The sequence below is a fragment of the Argiope bruennichi genome, chromosome X2 (genome assembly GCF_947563725.1).
Source record: "Argiope bruennichi chromosome X2, qqArgBrue1.1, whole genome shotgun sequence".
In the NCBI taxonomy this organism is placed as follows: domain Eukaryota; kingdom Metazoa; phylum Arthropoda; class Arachnida; order Araneae; family Araneidae; genus Argiope; species Argiope bruennichi.
Genome location: NC_079163.1, coordinates 136,665,302 through 136,680,325, shown reverse-complemented (window position 1 = coordinate 136,680,325; position 15,024 = coordinate 136,665,302). Strand labels below are relative to the sequence as shown.

Sequence of the window (15,024 nt, the reverse complement as noted above, 5' to 3'; positions counted from 1 at the left end):
AAAAAAAAGAACCATCTTACTGGAAGCTTCATAGAATTTTTGAGGATGAACAAAAAAATTCTTACTTACATTAGCTGTCCTAGTTTTAAACATCGATATTGTATAAGATTAAATACCGTTTTCTATAGATACATCCTATAGATACATCCTAATATTAGCGAACAATTTAAATTTTCATTGCTAGAAATCAAATACAGATATTGATTGTATATTTCTTTCCCATAAAATTCTGAATAACTTGATTGATTTCCTTAAATATTAAACTCCATTTTTTTGTTGTGGTGGTTAGAACTTCTAAAAAACAAGATTACTTTATTAAATTTAAGCGAATTTTTTTATTAAATTTAATTGCAAGGACTATTTTTATACATACAAATTTTATAATTTCATTTATAATTGTTATATGTAGATATCTTTTCTTTTCCAATATTTTTTTGATATATTTACAATAAATGTTTACAATTTTTAAAATTATAATAGATTGGAGTGTTCATTTAATTGACAATTACCCGCCTTCGGCGATTAGATGTTTCGTTCAGTATGTTGGTTGTATTTAACTTCAATTAAATATCTTATAATAATTATATTTATGATTTTCTCAAAAATAATTTGTTAACTTCAAATTGTGAGAGATATTAAAGCTTTCTTTAATACCCCTCCAAGGTTTTTTGTATGTTGTATAAGTGAAATTTTCTAATAAAGTCTCAAGGCTTCCTCGCTGAAAACAGAGCTGTTAGTGTAATGGACCTTCTAATGTACATCGTATTTCACAGTGATATCCTAGTCATTTCGGTTTATTTCTCATGTGAATCCCATCTCTACTATTGATATGTATGAATGTGGGCGCGCTCTAAATGACCTCGAGTTACTAAATTTTGCTCAGATTTTGAGAAGTATGAATGGGCATTTCAGAGTGATTTCTATGAAATTTTAATTTAAATTTAAATTAATTAAAATAATTTAGATTTTTGAGGTAACTTCTGAAAAAATATTTATATTTTTATATGAAAATGAATGAAATTATTTATATGAAAAATATTTTTTTTGCATCGTTTTAATAACCAGACAATTATCTTTTTCATCTTTTCAATGATTCAGAATTTAATTCCTGTAAGATTTTTAGACCTATATATATATATAATTAGGTTTTAAATGTATTTTGGAGAATATTTCACAATAATATTTTCATTGCTGTGAATGAAACGGAAATCGGTTTCATTGTTTCTTCCAATACGTAATCGCATGATTTTCGTTCATTGTTTCATGCTAGAGAAGAAGGATTCTAATTAATAGCTGAGTAGTTTATAGACGAATAAAAAATGAAAATCGCGTTATTTAGAAGGTGAATGAACTGGACATAATAGAGCTCTGACGTCATGGAGCTGAACTCCATTAAAAAGGTTCTCATACATGATGAACAGAACTTATGTAAGACTATTAAAACTACACTGTTTGAAATCTAGATTCTAGTATTGTGCAATTTTTCCTGGAATTGAAAGTGATATCTTCAAAGTTTGGCTCGGAACATTTCTATGAAGTTAAATCTTATGAATGCACGTTTGCTTTAGGAGAACGTTTCTTATTGAGGCAGTAAACTACAAGCGTGTATGCCTGTGAAAAAGAACTTGCTTTTTCAAATTAAATTTTGTTTTCTTTGATGCTTGTCTTTATCTATTTTACTCTGCTACTAATAACTGAAAGAACTGAAAAAATAATGTATTTCTGAAAGTCACTTGCACCCAGAAAAGATGATACCTCGTGTATTTTTATTTAAAGGATTGGTGGAACTGTACTTCCTATACAAAATTTTACCGATCTTTGAATATACTTGTACATGATTGGCTGTACTCCTACATCTATTGTGATATGTACGCTGTAAGTAACAAATTTATTTGCATATTTAAATGAACCACATAATGCAAAAATGCTATAAGTTCTCTGTTTCGAGAACAGCGTTAGTTCATTTGGAAGACAAGTTGAATGATGCGTTTGTGTTTGTATTTTAGGGAAAATATCCATCTAAATTTAATATGCACCACACTGATGGTATTTAAATATTTATATCAAAGAAAAGAAAAGAAATCTTTAATAAGCGTTTTAAGAATTCAGTGTTAAGTTTTAAGCTGAAATTCACATATATTATTCTATTTATAAACTTAACAAAAATCTTAGATATTATAAGTTAAAAAAGAATTGAAGTGGATATTTCTATCCAAATTCATAATTAAAAAAAAGCCTATTAATAAAAAATTTAGTGAAGAAACAATAGTAAATATTAATTTCTTTCTACATAAAATATAACGCTGTATAATTTTTAGATTGTATTAAATCTTTAATATAATCTAATTAATTGTATTAAATCGTTTTTAAAAGCATCAGAATATTTTGCTTTTTAAAGGTATTTGATTATTTCTCGCTGCTTCTCTTTTGTTTAGATTTTGAAAAGCAGAACTGTTGCTATGTTGTCAGTTTTTATGCTATCTGCAATTGTTCACGAATATATCGTAGCCATTTCTCTCAGATTTATATTCCCTCCTTTATTCACATTATTTTACATAGCTGGTAGTAAGTATCCTTTCATGAATTACTTTTTAATTATTCTAAATAAAAACATATTTAAAGCACGTTTATATCTGTGTACTGTACTGCTTAAAGCACGTTTTATTATAAGAACATCAGAATACAAGATATAATAACCGTAACCGATTATATGTCATATACATAATTTTTTAAATCATTAATGAATACCTAGAAATTTTCTTCATATTAATTTGCAATTTCTTTTTCTTATAATTTTAATTTTGCTTCAGTTTCTTTATAGTATTGTTTTCACTACTTCATGATAACACGATTTTGTTTTCACCTTCACATTTTAAAATTATTTTCAAATTTTCAACACACTAATAAAAGCGTATTTAGAAAATTTTTAATTAACCTTTTAATAAATATTTTGTAATTAGCTATTGTAAATATTACTGTAGTGATTGGATTTCGAAGCGTTAGGAAATAAACGTTCATAGATGGCGCTAGACCACTTGCGCGAGTGTAATTAAAGGAGTGAGGTCATTCGAGTGTTTGCTCTTGGAGGAGAAGGAGTTACTGAGCAGAGTAACACGAACGAATCTGCAATAAATTTGTTAAGTTTTCTATTTGCCTAATTTTTTCAAAGCACTCACGAACCAGCCACGACAATTACGAAATCTGAAAATCCTTTTTTCTTCCAGATTCAATATATAAATTGAGCCATGCATATGGAGTCAAAACTATTGTATACAAGTATAACTGAGTATAAAAGTGATTATAAATTTCACGTTTATAGAAGGAATCAAATAAAGCTAATACAAGTATTTAAAACTGCTTTGGCCTGTTTTAACAAAACTAAGAATGCTTTTTTTTGTAGAATTGAATATTTTTGAATACGCCTTATTTAAACCGTTTATAAGTGAAATTATTTTGGGATTCCTCAAAATGGATTTTAAAATATCAATATAAAAGTTGAAAGTATTTTAATTAATTTAAATTAAAAAACATTAATACTGAACATTAAACTTTATGAATAAAAATATTAAATTATCTAAATTCAGTAGAAATATTAAATTGAAAAATAACATTTATATCATATCGAATAATAACAGATATGGATTAAACTTCTTTTTTCCTTTGGAGTGGAAATTTATAATAAAGATTTCCTATATTAAATTTGGGATATTTTTACAGTGAGATCTGAGTATAAGTAGGACAATGAAAATTGACTTTGAAAAATAAAAAATAAAGTTCAAAAGTTGACTGATTCGGCCCTGAAAGTCCTTCTATTCGTCATAAAGTGCTAATTAAAAATCCTGACATGTTGTCGAGGTACTCTTTGTTCCTTATCCGGTGTGACACCTTCCCGATAAGGTGGGAAAAATCGATTTTTAGCTGTCCTTAGACTAAAAACCGTAAAAAAGCAAAAATGAAATCGATTTTTAACTCTTTCTAAATCAAAACTGGTAAAACCTTCAAGAAAAGGAAGTTTGGGGATGATTTGCTTGAGAAAGTTTCAGTATACTGTCCACCGTTTCCTCCTGCCAGCTGAAGGAGCAAAACTGCATGTTTCACAACATATCGGAGTGTTTCAGTGGTGATAATATAAATGTGTTGCATAATGCATGTTTGCAATTCACCTAAGACCGCATTCGGACGTCTGTACATAACATTTATAGGTAACTCCACAGGGTTCAAGTATGTTGATCGTAACGGCCAAGCTGTTGGAAAATGGCGACTGATAATTTTGTCATTTCCAAAGTGAAGAATCAAGATCTGCTTTGCTGTGTTGAAATGTCCTGGGGAGTGCTACCCAGCATAAAAATTGTGATGTCCACATCCACTCTGTTGCAGTGTTGAAATGAGTTGTTGCGCAAAAGAGATTCATAACGTATCCTATTGACTGTACCGGTTATAGGATTCAAAATATCAATCTGTTCAAAAATTAAGCAATCAATAATAAAGGTTGCCGTAAACTCTCACCACACGGTGCCCTTTTGAAAATGAAGAGGTAATGGTTGCATTTGGAACATATTCTCTCTTACCAGTGTTTTGGAATTGTGAATGTTCATAGAACTTTGGAGAATTAAATGGGCTTTTTTGTCTACAAAATGATTTATGGCTATGCATTGTCCATTTCCTTTGAAGCAAAAAAAAAAAAAAAAAAAAAAAGAACCGGCTTCAGTAATAGCTCCTCGTTTTGACAGATCAATAGGAAGTAACTCCTGAAAATGTGTAATTTTGAATGGGTAGTATTGCAAGAATGACAAAATCATGCACACAGATATGTCTGAAGTCTGGAAAATTCCCTATATACTGCGCATTACCAGAGCAGTACTTGGCACTTTCTATAGTGGTGTAGCCACATCCTCCCCTGATGTCGAAGCAATTGCTTTCCTCTCTATGCCACATTTCACTTCAAATGAGCCCGTCTCTTCAGCTTTATCAATCATCTTCTTCAGACCGAATGCTGTTATTTTACCGGAACCGCTTCTAAAATCCCGTAACGTCCGGGATTACTTGAAGGTAATTTTCGCATAGTCACCATTCTTGTAAAAATATTCATAGTAGAGACACGACTATCTTCTGAAACGCAGAAACTGCTTGTTCCTTATTTTTATCACAAGAATAATGTGAGCTGCGCATATCATGTCTCTGAATTTGCACCTTTAAATTAACACATCTTTTAAAGCAACAGATTTCAACATACTGTGAAGAATACAGCCCCATATATCGGTAAACTTTTGAATTTTTTCATTCATAAAACGAATTTTTCAATATGAAATATTGTGTCATTCTGACCAGTAGTTCTTTATTAACAGCCTTTTGAAAGTGCAATTTTAATTATAATCAACCGATACATTGCTCTACTATTTAAGAAATATTAGCTCCAGTATGCTTTATTTAAGCTCATATTATTAAATACTCTTTTTTATAGGCATAAGAATGATTTAGCCTCTCTTTTAACCCTTATTATATGAATAATCATAATTTATTAAATTTTGGCATGTTATATCTAAATCAAAGTTACATAAATATCTAGTTTTAATTTATTCAAATTTTTCCAATTTTTGTATTCTTTTGTAACTGTCTCGATCTTAATTTTTTTTTTTAAATTTGCACCAAACTATTAATAAAAATCCAACATTTTTTTTTCAGTTATATTCATTTTTATGACTCGAAGAAGAACCTCAAACTTCTGGAACTTTTTCCTTTGGTTTACTTTGTTGCTAGGATATGGACTTTTACTAGTTTTCTACTCTTTGGAAATGTCTGCCAGGATCAACTGCCTGAGGATTTTAGTAGGTTTTTCCTCCTTTAATTTAGTTTTACTTCCTACACACGAAGTATAGAAAGAGAAAATATTATACACGTCAAAAAATTGCAAGTCGAGACTTCGTTGAAACTCAACGTTTCAGAACTGCCTGAATCCGAAAAACACGTTTCTGGAAGTATACTTGTCTGTCTGTGAACACGATAACTAAAAAATGGTTTGAGCTAGCCGAGCGAAATTTGTTGTATGGTTTTTACAACAAATTTGAAGATTTCTGTCAAAGTTTGAACAAGATCATTTCAAACGAAGGTCTGTCCCTTCAATTGTTCCAGTATATCTTAACACGATAAATATCAAACAAAAAAGCTGGATGGATAAAATTTGGTACCCAAATTTAAAATTTAAAGTGTAGACCTGCATTTAATTTAGAACCAAATCCGTGCAGGGCTTAACCATCTTTCACAAGCTTTTCTTTACTTTTTTCTACACTTTAACGTGATGACTAAAAGATTTTAAATATGATATGTGATTTTGAAACTATCATTGAAGTTTTATGTCAAATTTCATTTTTAATTGGACGGGAAAAAAGTATATACATTCGATTTTCTGGTACTTTGTACTAACCAAATCCTGGCGATTAATCGCCAAAAATCGCATGCTCTTTCGTAATCATTGTCTAATATCTATTCTCTATCTTTCCAATTGCATTTAAACAGAATTCAAAATCCCAAAAATCTGAAGGACTGAAATTTGATTTATGGGTTTATTATCATAATCACAAATCTATATCACATTTTTTAGATTAAATCTATCAAAGAATGAAAAGCTTGTTGGTGTATCCGTTTGCTCGTATGTGAATTCGAAAATTTATAAATGCTTTAAGCTAATTTGCGATCAAACTTGCAAATCTGTATAAATTAAAGAATCTAATTGCTCTACTGGAAGTTGACTTGCAAAAGAAGTGCTCGATTCTTTTCTTTACGAGACGGAACTAAGCACAGAACGCAATATATTAGATTGTTGAGATGATACTTCCGTTATTTGAAAGTTGGGGTATAACGCATCCACATCTCAGACCTCAATGTTAATGACATGCACTGTTGCATCCTTGTAACTTTTTTCCTTTATAAATAAATATCTAGAAAAAATGGAGTTTTTTTTATCACTTAGCATGATTATTTTCACTATCACTCAATGTCTTTCTATCACTTTCAATTTATCACTTAGCATTTTATCTTGTGATAAAATTATGTTGTTTTGGTTTGGGGTGTTTGAAGCCTCGAAATGCACGGGCAGAAAATCGGCGATTTATTGCTTTGAGGCACCAGTTTTTTGCTTTTAGGGTTGTTAGAAAATGATAAAGAAGATTGTCACATTTGGTGACTTATAGCCAACAAAAGGTATAAAATAGCACGAATGTTTGCCATGCACCCGATTCTCCGGTCTGGCCAATAAAGTTGAGGGACGTTGGAAGTTATCGTCCGGAAAAGCGCACAGAAGAAACGGGAAATGAACGCGGAACAGTGAGAGAAGTATCGAAAGCTATATAATATATGTTTTTTTTGTTGTTTTTCTTAGTTTTCAATTTTCCTGGCTAGCAAAAATTTTTGGAGCTCGAACGATTTTGAGAGTTAAAAAAAAGTCGTTTTCTAAATATCGACGTATATGCGTAATCTGATATTTACGTAATTGTTTAAAACCGGTTTAAACTGGCTTTGCAAGAAAAAAATCTGGCCTCGCGAAAAATTTTTTATTGATTTTAAGATTTATTTATTGATTTTAATATGGTCAAAAACCATCGCTTTCCTAAATGTTGGTGATTGCGAGATATGAGTCATGTGAGAACATGTTTTTCTATCGGATCGATACCACTTAATTTAAAACAAATAATGTTATCATATGATTACTTGAAATTTGCGATAGCAGATTTCAATTTTTTTTTTTTTTTTTTCCCCTTCTTTTCTTTCTACGAGTTCTTTTAAAAATGGATCACATATAATTTTTTTTAAAATATATATTATGATGAAATTCATTTCAGATTTAGAAATAATTATATTTAAAAAAAAATCATGCTCGCATTGACAGTAGGTTCGTAGTAATATACTAATTAGCATAAACTTTCTGCTTTAGATGCGTAAAAAATTTTGAGTTGTATTAAATATATTTCTGATTTCCAAAGATTCCAAACTAAAATGATGGATATAATAAGATTAATTGTGATAGATTACTTTATACAATATCATGTTCCTCAATAATGAATAATTTATTATTTTTAATTTCCTTTACAGGATTCTTGGCTAGACTATGCAGTTCCTCGGTTTCTCCATTGCAATGTGATATCTTTCCCAGTTTAGCGTAAAAGTTTAGTTAAAAAGCTTTTTAGTAAAAATATAACAATCTAACTCGACCTGTATTCTAAATAAATAGAATTCCGGACAATCCACTGAAAATTTAATTTTAGATATATGTTTAACATGTATTTGGAAATAGAGTGCCTCTAATTTTGGGAGACTTATTTAAGTAATATTGTAAATTATAAATTTTCGAATATGTCCAAACTTATTTGAATATCATTAAGAGTGTATCTCACTTTCTTTAATTATAAACAAACTTTTAAATCGATGAAATTAAGTATGTCTTACTACTGTAGATGTAGAATTCTAGAAACTTTTACAGAAATGGAAGCTTTCAGGTTTACTAAATCTTTTTAAAAATATTTTAAATCAGTTATATCTGATTAATAATTATTAAAGAAAGATAATTCAACTAAAAAATACATTTTCTTTAGAACCGATTTTTTGCTATTGGATAAAAACTTATTTGTCACTTTTTTTTACAATATGATGAATTTCTAAGCAAAAAAATCTTTATTCTAAAATGTACCGCTGTTGTGATATTAATTTTCTGAAAATCTTGAAATTAAAATATATTTTCTTTGAACTCACTTTCCTCTCTTTCTAGGATATATGGATTATTTTCTTGAGAATATTTTTTCACTGTATTATGCTTAGTCTCTGTTAATACTAGGCAGATTTGTCTGATTTGTATGTGGAAATTTATTTATGTGTTCAGTTGAGTTTTTGAGAAAAAACTTTTATTTTTAAAAATTGTGGTTTGTGTTAAATGGTTTTATTCTGATTATTCACAAAGCTTATTGAAAATGGAATAATTTTCCTGTTCGCAGTACCAAGTTTCTTTCTTTTTTTCTTTTTTTTTTTTTCTTTTTTTCTTTTTTTTTTTCTTTTTTTCTTTTTTTTCTTTTTATTAGATTTAAATTATTTTGCAAAAAATTAACATGTATCATTATCTATACTTATATAAAGCTCAATGTGTGTGTGTGCGTGTGCGTGTGTGTGTGTGTGTGTGTGGGTGGGTGGGTGGGTGGGTGCTCTACAGGCCAGACCATTTCACCTACACCTATCAAATTTGGTACATGTATACCTTGGAGGTCGGGAATGTGCACCTGGGGTTCTTTTTTTTGAATTTTTAATTAGAATTTTAACTTTTAATTAAAAACTAACTTTCCCGCCAAACAAATTATTTCTTTCCCCACCGCCAAATGAGTAAGGCTTCAACATTTTTTCCCAACAGCAATGAGGCTTAGGCGTAACATTTTCCTGCCGATTAATTCAAACGATTCTATTCATTTTCTTAATGTTTTATGCATTTAAGATTAAAGATTATTAATTAATCGATCTTTCAGATTCATTCTGAAGTACTTTTGAATTAAAATAACTCCGATTAAAGGAAATTAAAATTTTCTAATCGGCATAGCGTTACCCCAACTGGCGTAGAAATTTCAAGCATTTGCGTTACCATAATTGGCGTTGAAAATTCACGCATGCGTATTGTGTTCTGATTGTCGACAATGGATACGGACTTCGTTTTGAAGGTTTAATATGTTTTCGACAGATTATTTCAAAGGATTCTGTTTATTTTCTTAGTGTTTGATGAATTTAAAACTAAACAATGTTAATTAATCGATCTGTTCATGATGAATCTCAGAAAATTTTGTAGAAACCTTCTTAAGATATTACATAAATTAAGAAAGATATTCTTAATTTTGCATAAGGTTTAGCTTAAATGCAAAGCGACTGTGTTTTCAGTACTCATATTTTAAAAGAGAAAAAATTCATTGTTTCAGTAAAAAATTTCCTTATTTAAATTGCAATTTAACCATTTCCACTTTAATTTAAAGCATAAATTCTACGGGGGCTAAAAGAACATTAGGAAGATACATATTACGTTATAGTTGAAGTCTTTATAATATTATGAATGAATTATATGACTATCAAAATTTGTAACTTTAAAATATTTCCATGAAGAAACTATTAAAATACGAGTTACATAAAATATTTAACTATTAAAATTTTAACGAGCATTAATATTAGTGAACCGGTTGGTCGCCAAGTTTTTTCCCCCACTCTAATGAGGCTAGGGTTAACATTTTTCGGTTACAACATTTCTGTATTTTCCGTAAATTTATGCTTTAATTTTATTTTAGAAGTATAATATTTGGAATAGTTCATAGTAAGTGTGGGAATAATGGACAAAAATTACTAAAATAAATTTTAAAAAAAAAGAAAAGAAAAATATATTTAAAAAGTTCTCATTTTCGAGACTCAAACTGAAGACCAGCAAAACTAAGTGGCTCGTTCTGCTGATCTGGCAACGAAGCTTCGTACACATAGAGCGTCTGAATGGTCTAAGACTCTCATTATGATTATCCACTAAAAGTTTTAACGTGTTGTCATTCTGGTCTAAAAGCACAATGTTTTGAATAGGAATGAATTCTGCGCATGTGCGTGAACTTGACTCCTAAAATTTCTCTTGAATATAGAAATATTTTGACAATAAAAATTTTTTTTAATAGTATAAGATTTGGAAAAGTTCGAAGTAAGTGTGGGAATAATGGATAAAAATATCTAAAATAAATTTAAAAAAAAAGAAAAGAAAAGAAAAAAATATTAAAAAAGTTCTCAGTTTCGAGACTCGAATTGAAGACCAGCAAAACTAGGTGGCTCGTGCTGCCGATCTGACCACGAAGCTTCGTACTAGCACAGCGTCTGAATGGTCTAAGACTCTTTAATGATTTTCCACTAAAAGTTTTAACATGGTGTCAATCTGGTCTAAAAGCACAATGTTTTGAATAGGAATGAATTCTGCGCATGTGCGTGAACTCGACTCCTAAAATTTCTCTTGAATATAGAAATATTTTGACATAAAATTTTATTTTAGTAGTATAAGATTTGGAAAAGTTCGTAGTAAGTTTGGGAATAAAGGATAAAAATATTTTTAAAAAATGTAAAAAAAAGAAAAGAAAAATATATTTAAAAAGTTCTCAGTTTCGAGACTCGAACTGAAGACAAGCAAAACTAGATGGCTCGTGCTGCCGATCTGGCCACGAAGCTTCGTACCCGCAGCGCGTCTGAATGGTCTAAGACTCATTATGATTATCAACTAAAAGTTTTAACGTGGTGTCATTCTGGTCTAAAAGCACAATGATTTGAATAGGAACGAATTCTGCGCATGTGCGCGAACTCGGCTCCTAAAATTTCTCTTGAATATAGAAATATTTTGACATAAAATTTTATTTTAGTAGTATAAGATTTGGAAAAGTTCATAGTAAGTGTGGGAATAAAGGATAAAAATATTTTTAAAAAATGTAAAAAAAAGAAAAGAAAAATATATTTAAAAAGTTCTCAGTTTCGAGACTCGAACTGAAGACCAGCAAAACTAGATGGCTCGCTGCCTATATGGCCACGAAGCTTCGTACCTGCAGCGCGTCTGAATGGTCTAAGACTCTCATTAGGATTATCCACTAAAAGTTTTAACATGGTGTCATTCTGGTCTAAAAGCACAATGTTTTGAATAGGAATGAATTCTGCGCATGTGCGTGAACTCGGCTCCTAAAATTTCTCTTGAATATAGAAATATTTTGACATAAAATTTTATTTTAGTAGTATAAGATTTGGAAAAGTTCGTAGTAAGTGTGGGAATAAAGGATAAAAATATCTAAAAAAATGTAAAAAAAAAGAAATGAAAAATATATTTAAAAAGTTCTCAGTTTCTATACTCGAACTGAAGACCAGAAAAAATAGATGGCTCGTGCTGCCGATCTGGCCACGAAGCTTCGTACCCGCAGCGCGTCTGAATGGTCTAAGACTCTCATTATGATTATCCACTAAAAGTTTTAACGTGGTGTCATTCTGGTCTAAAAGCACAATGTTTTGAATAGTAATGAATTCTGCGCATGTGCGTGAACTCGACTCCTAAAATTTCTCTTGATTATAGAAATATTTTGACATAAAATTTTATTTTAGTAGTATAAGATTTGGAAAAGTTCGTAGTAAGTGTGGGAATAAATTATAAAAATATCTAAAAAAAATGTAAAAAAAAGAAAAGAAAAATATATTTAAAAAGTTCTCAGTTTCGAGACTCGAACTGAAGACCAGCAAAACTAGATGGCTCCTGCTGCCGATCTGGCCACGAAGTTTCGGACATGTATAGCGTCTGAATGGTCTAAGACTCTCATTATGATTATCCACTAAAAGTTTTAACATGGTGTCAATCTAGTCTAAAAGCACAATGTTTTGAATAGGAATGAATTCTGCGCATGTGCTTGAACTTGACTCTTAAAATTTCTCTTGAATATAGAAATATTTTGACAATAAATTTTATTTTAGTAGAATAAGATTTGGAAAAGTTCGTAGTATGTGTGGGAATAAAGGATAAAAATATCTAAAATAAATGTAAAAAAAAGAAAAGAAAAACATATTAAAAAAGTTCTCAGTTTCGAGACTCGAACTGAAGACCAGCAAAACTAGATGGCTCGTGCTGCTGATCTGGCCACGAAGCTTCGTACACACATAGCGTCTGAATGGTCTAAGACTCTCATTATTATTATAAACTAAAAGTTTTAACATGGTGTCAATCTGGTCTAAAAGCACAATGTTTTGAATAGGAATGAATTCTGCGCATGTGCGTGAACTCGACTCCTAAAATTTCTCTTGAATATAGAAATATTTTGACATAAAATTTTATTTTAGTAGTATAAGATTTGGAAAAGTTCGTAGTAAGCGTGGGAATAAAGGATGAAAATATCTCAAAAAAATGTAAAAAAAAAGAAAAGAAAATATATATTTAAAAAGTTCTCAGTTTCGAGACTCGAACTGAAGACCAGCTAAACTAGATGGCTCGTGCTGCCGATCTGGCCACGAAGTTTCGGACATATATAGCGTCTGAATGGTCTAAGACTCTCATTATGATTATCCACTAAAAGTTTTAACATGGTGTCAATCTAGTCTAAAAGCACAATGTTTTGAATAGGAATAAATTCTGCGCATGTGCTTGAACTTGACTCTTAAAATTTCTCTTGAATATAGAAATATTTTGACAATACATTTTATTTTAGTAGTTCAACATTTGGAAAAGTTCGTAGTAAGTGTGGGAATAAAGGATAAAAATATTTTTTAAAAATGTAAAAAAAAGAAAAGAAAAATATATTTAAAAAGTTCTCAGTTTCGAGACTCGAACTGAAGACCAGCAAATCGAGATGGCTCGTGCTGCAGATCTGGCCACGAAGCTTCGTACCCGCAGCGCGCCTGAATGGTCTAAGACTCTCATTATGATTATCAACTAAAAGATTTAACGTGGTGTCATTCTGGTCTAAAAGCACAATGTTTTGAATAGGCATGAATTCTGCGCATGTGCGGGAACTCGGCTCCTAAAATTTCTCTTGAATATAGAAATATTTTGACATAAAATTTTATTTTAGTAGTATAAGATTTGGAAAAGTTCGTAGTAAGTGTGGGAATAAAGGATAAAAACATCTAAAATAAAACTTAAAAAAAAGAAAAGAAAAATATATTTAAAAAGTTCTCAGTTTCGAGACTCGAACTGAAGACCAGCAAAACTAGATGGCTCGTGCTGCCGATCTGGCCACGAAGCTTCGTACCCGCAGTGCGTCTGAATGGTCTAAGACTCTCATTATTATTATCCACTAAAAGTGTTAACGTGGTGTCATTCTGGTCTAAAAGCACAATGTTTTGAATAGGAATGAATTCTGCGCATGTGCGTGAACTCGACTCCTAAAATTTCTCTTGAATATAGAAATATTTTGACATAAAATTTTATTTTAGTAGTATAAGATTTGTAAAAGTTCGTAGTAAGTGTGGGAATAAAGGATAAAAATATCTAAAAAAAAATGTAAAAAAAAGAAAAGAAAAATATATTTAAAAAGGTCTCAATTTCGAGACTCGAACTGAAGACCAGCAAAACTAGGTAGCTCGTGCTGCCGATCTGGCCACGAAGCTTCGTACACGCAGAGCTTCTGAATGGTGTAAGACTCTCATCATGATTATAAACTAAAAGTTTTAACATGGTGTCAATCTGGTCTAAGAGCACAATGTTTTGAATAGGAATGAATTCTGCGCATGTGCATGAACTTGACTCCTAAAATTTCTCTTGAATATAGAAATATTTTCACAATAAATTTTATATTAGTAATATAAGATTTGGAAAAGTTCGTAGTAAGTGTGGGAATAATGGATAAAAATATCTAAAACAAATTTTAAAAAAAAGAAAAGAAAAATATATTTAAAAAGTTCTCAGTTTCGAGACTCGAACTGAAGACCAGCAAAACTAGATGGCTCGTGCTGCCGATCTGCCCACGAAGCTTCGTGCCCGCAGCGCGTCTGAATGGTCTAAGACTCTCATTATGATTATCAACTAAAAGTTTTAACGTGGTGTCAATCTGGTCTAAAAGCACAATGTTTTGAATAGGAATGAATTCTGCGCATGTGCTTGAACTTGACTCTTAAAATTTCTCTTGAATATAGAAATATTTTGACAATAAATTTTATTTTAGTAGAATAAGATTTGGAAAAGTTCGTAGTATGTGTGGGAATAAAGGATAAAAATATCTAAAATAAATGTAAAAAAAAGAAAAGAAAAACATATTAAAAAAGTTCTCAGTTTCGAGACTCGAACTGAAGACCAGCAAAACTAGATGGCTCGTGCTGCTGATCTGGCCACGAAGCTTCGTACACACATAGCGTCTGAATGGTCTAAGACTCTCATTATTATTATAAACTAAAAGTTTTAACATGGTGTCAATCTGGTCTAAAAGCACAATGTTTTGAATAGGAATGAATTCTGCGCATGTGCGTGAACTCGACTCCTAAAATTTCTCTTGAATATAGAAATATTTTGACATAAAATTTTAT

The 15,024-nt window shown here is 30.4% G+C and overlaps 1 long non-coding RNA gene across 1 annotated transcript; it reads left to right on the top strand.

Annotated features, from left to right (window-relative positions):
- The first annotated feature begins 1,537 nt into the window (after nucleotides 1-1,537).
- Nucleotides 1,538-5,814, top strand: LOC129959943 (uncharacterized). The gene is made up of 3 exons (XR_008783484.1): nucleotides 1,538-1,875; nucleotides 2,436-2,565; nucleotides 5,683-5,814. It is a non-coding gene; the product is annotated as an uncharacterized LOC129959943 (long non-coding RNA).
- The last annotated feature ends 9,210 nt before the right edge of the window (nucleotides 5,815-15,024 follow it).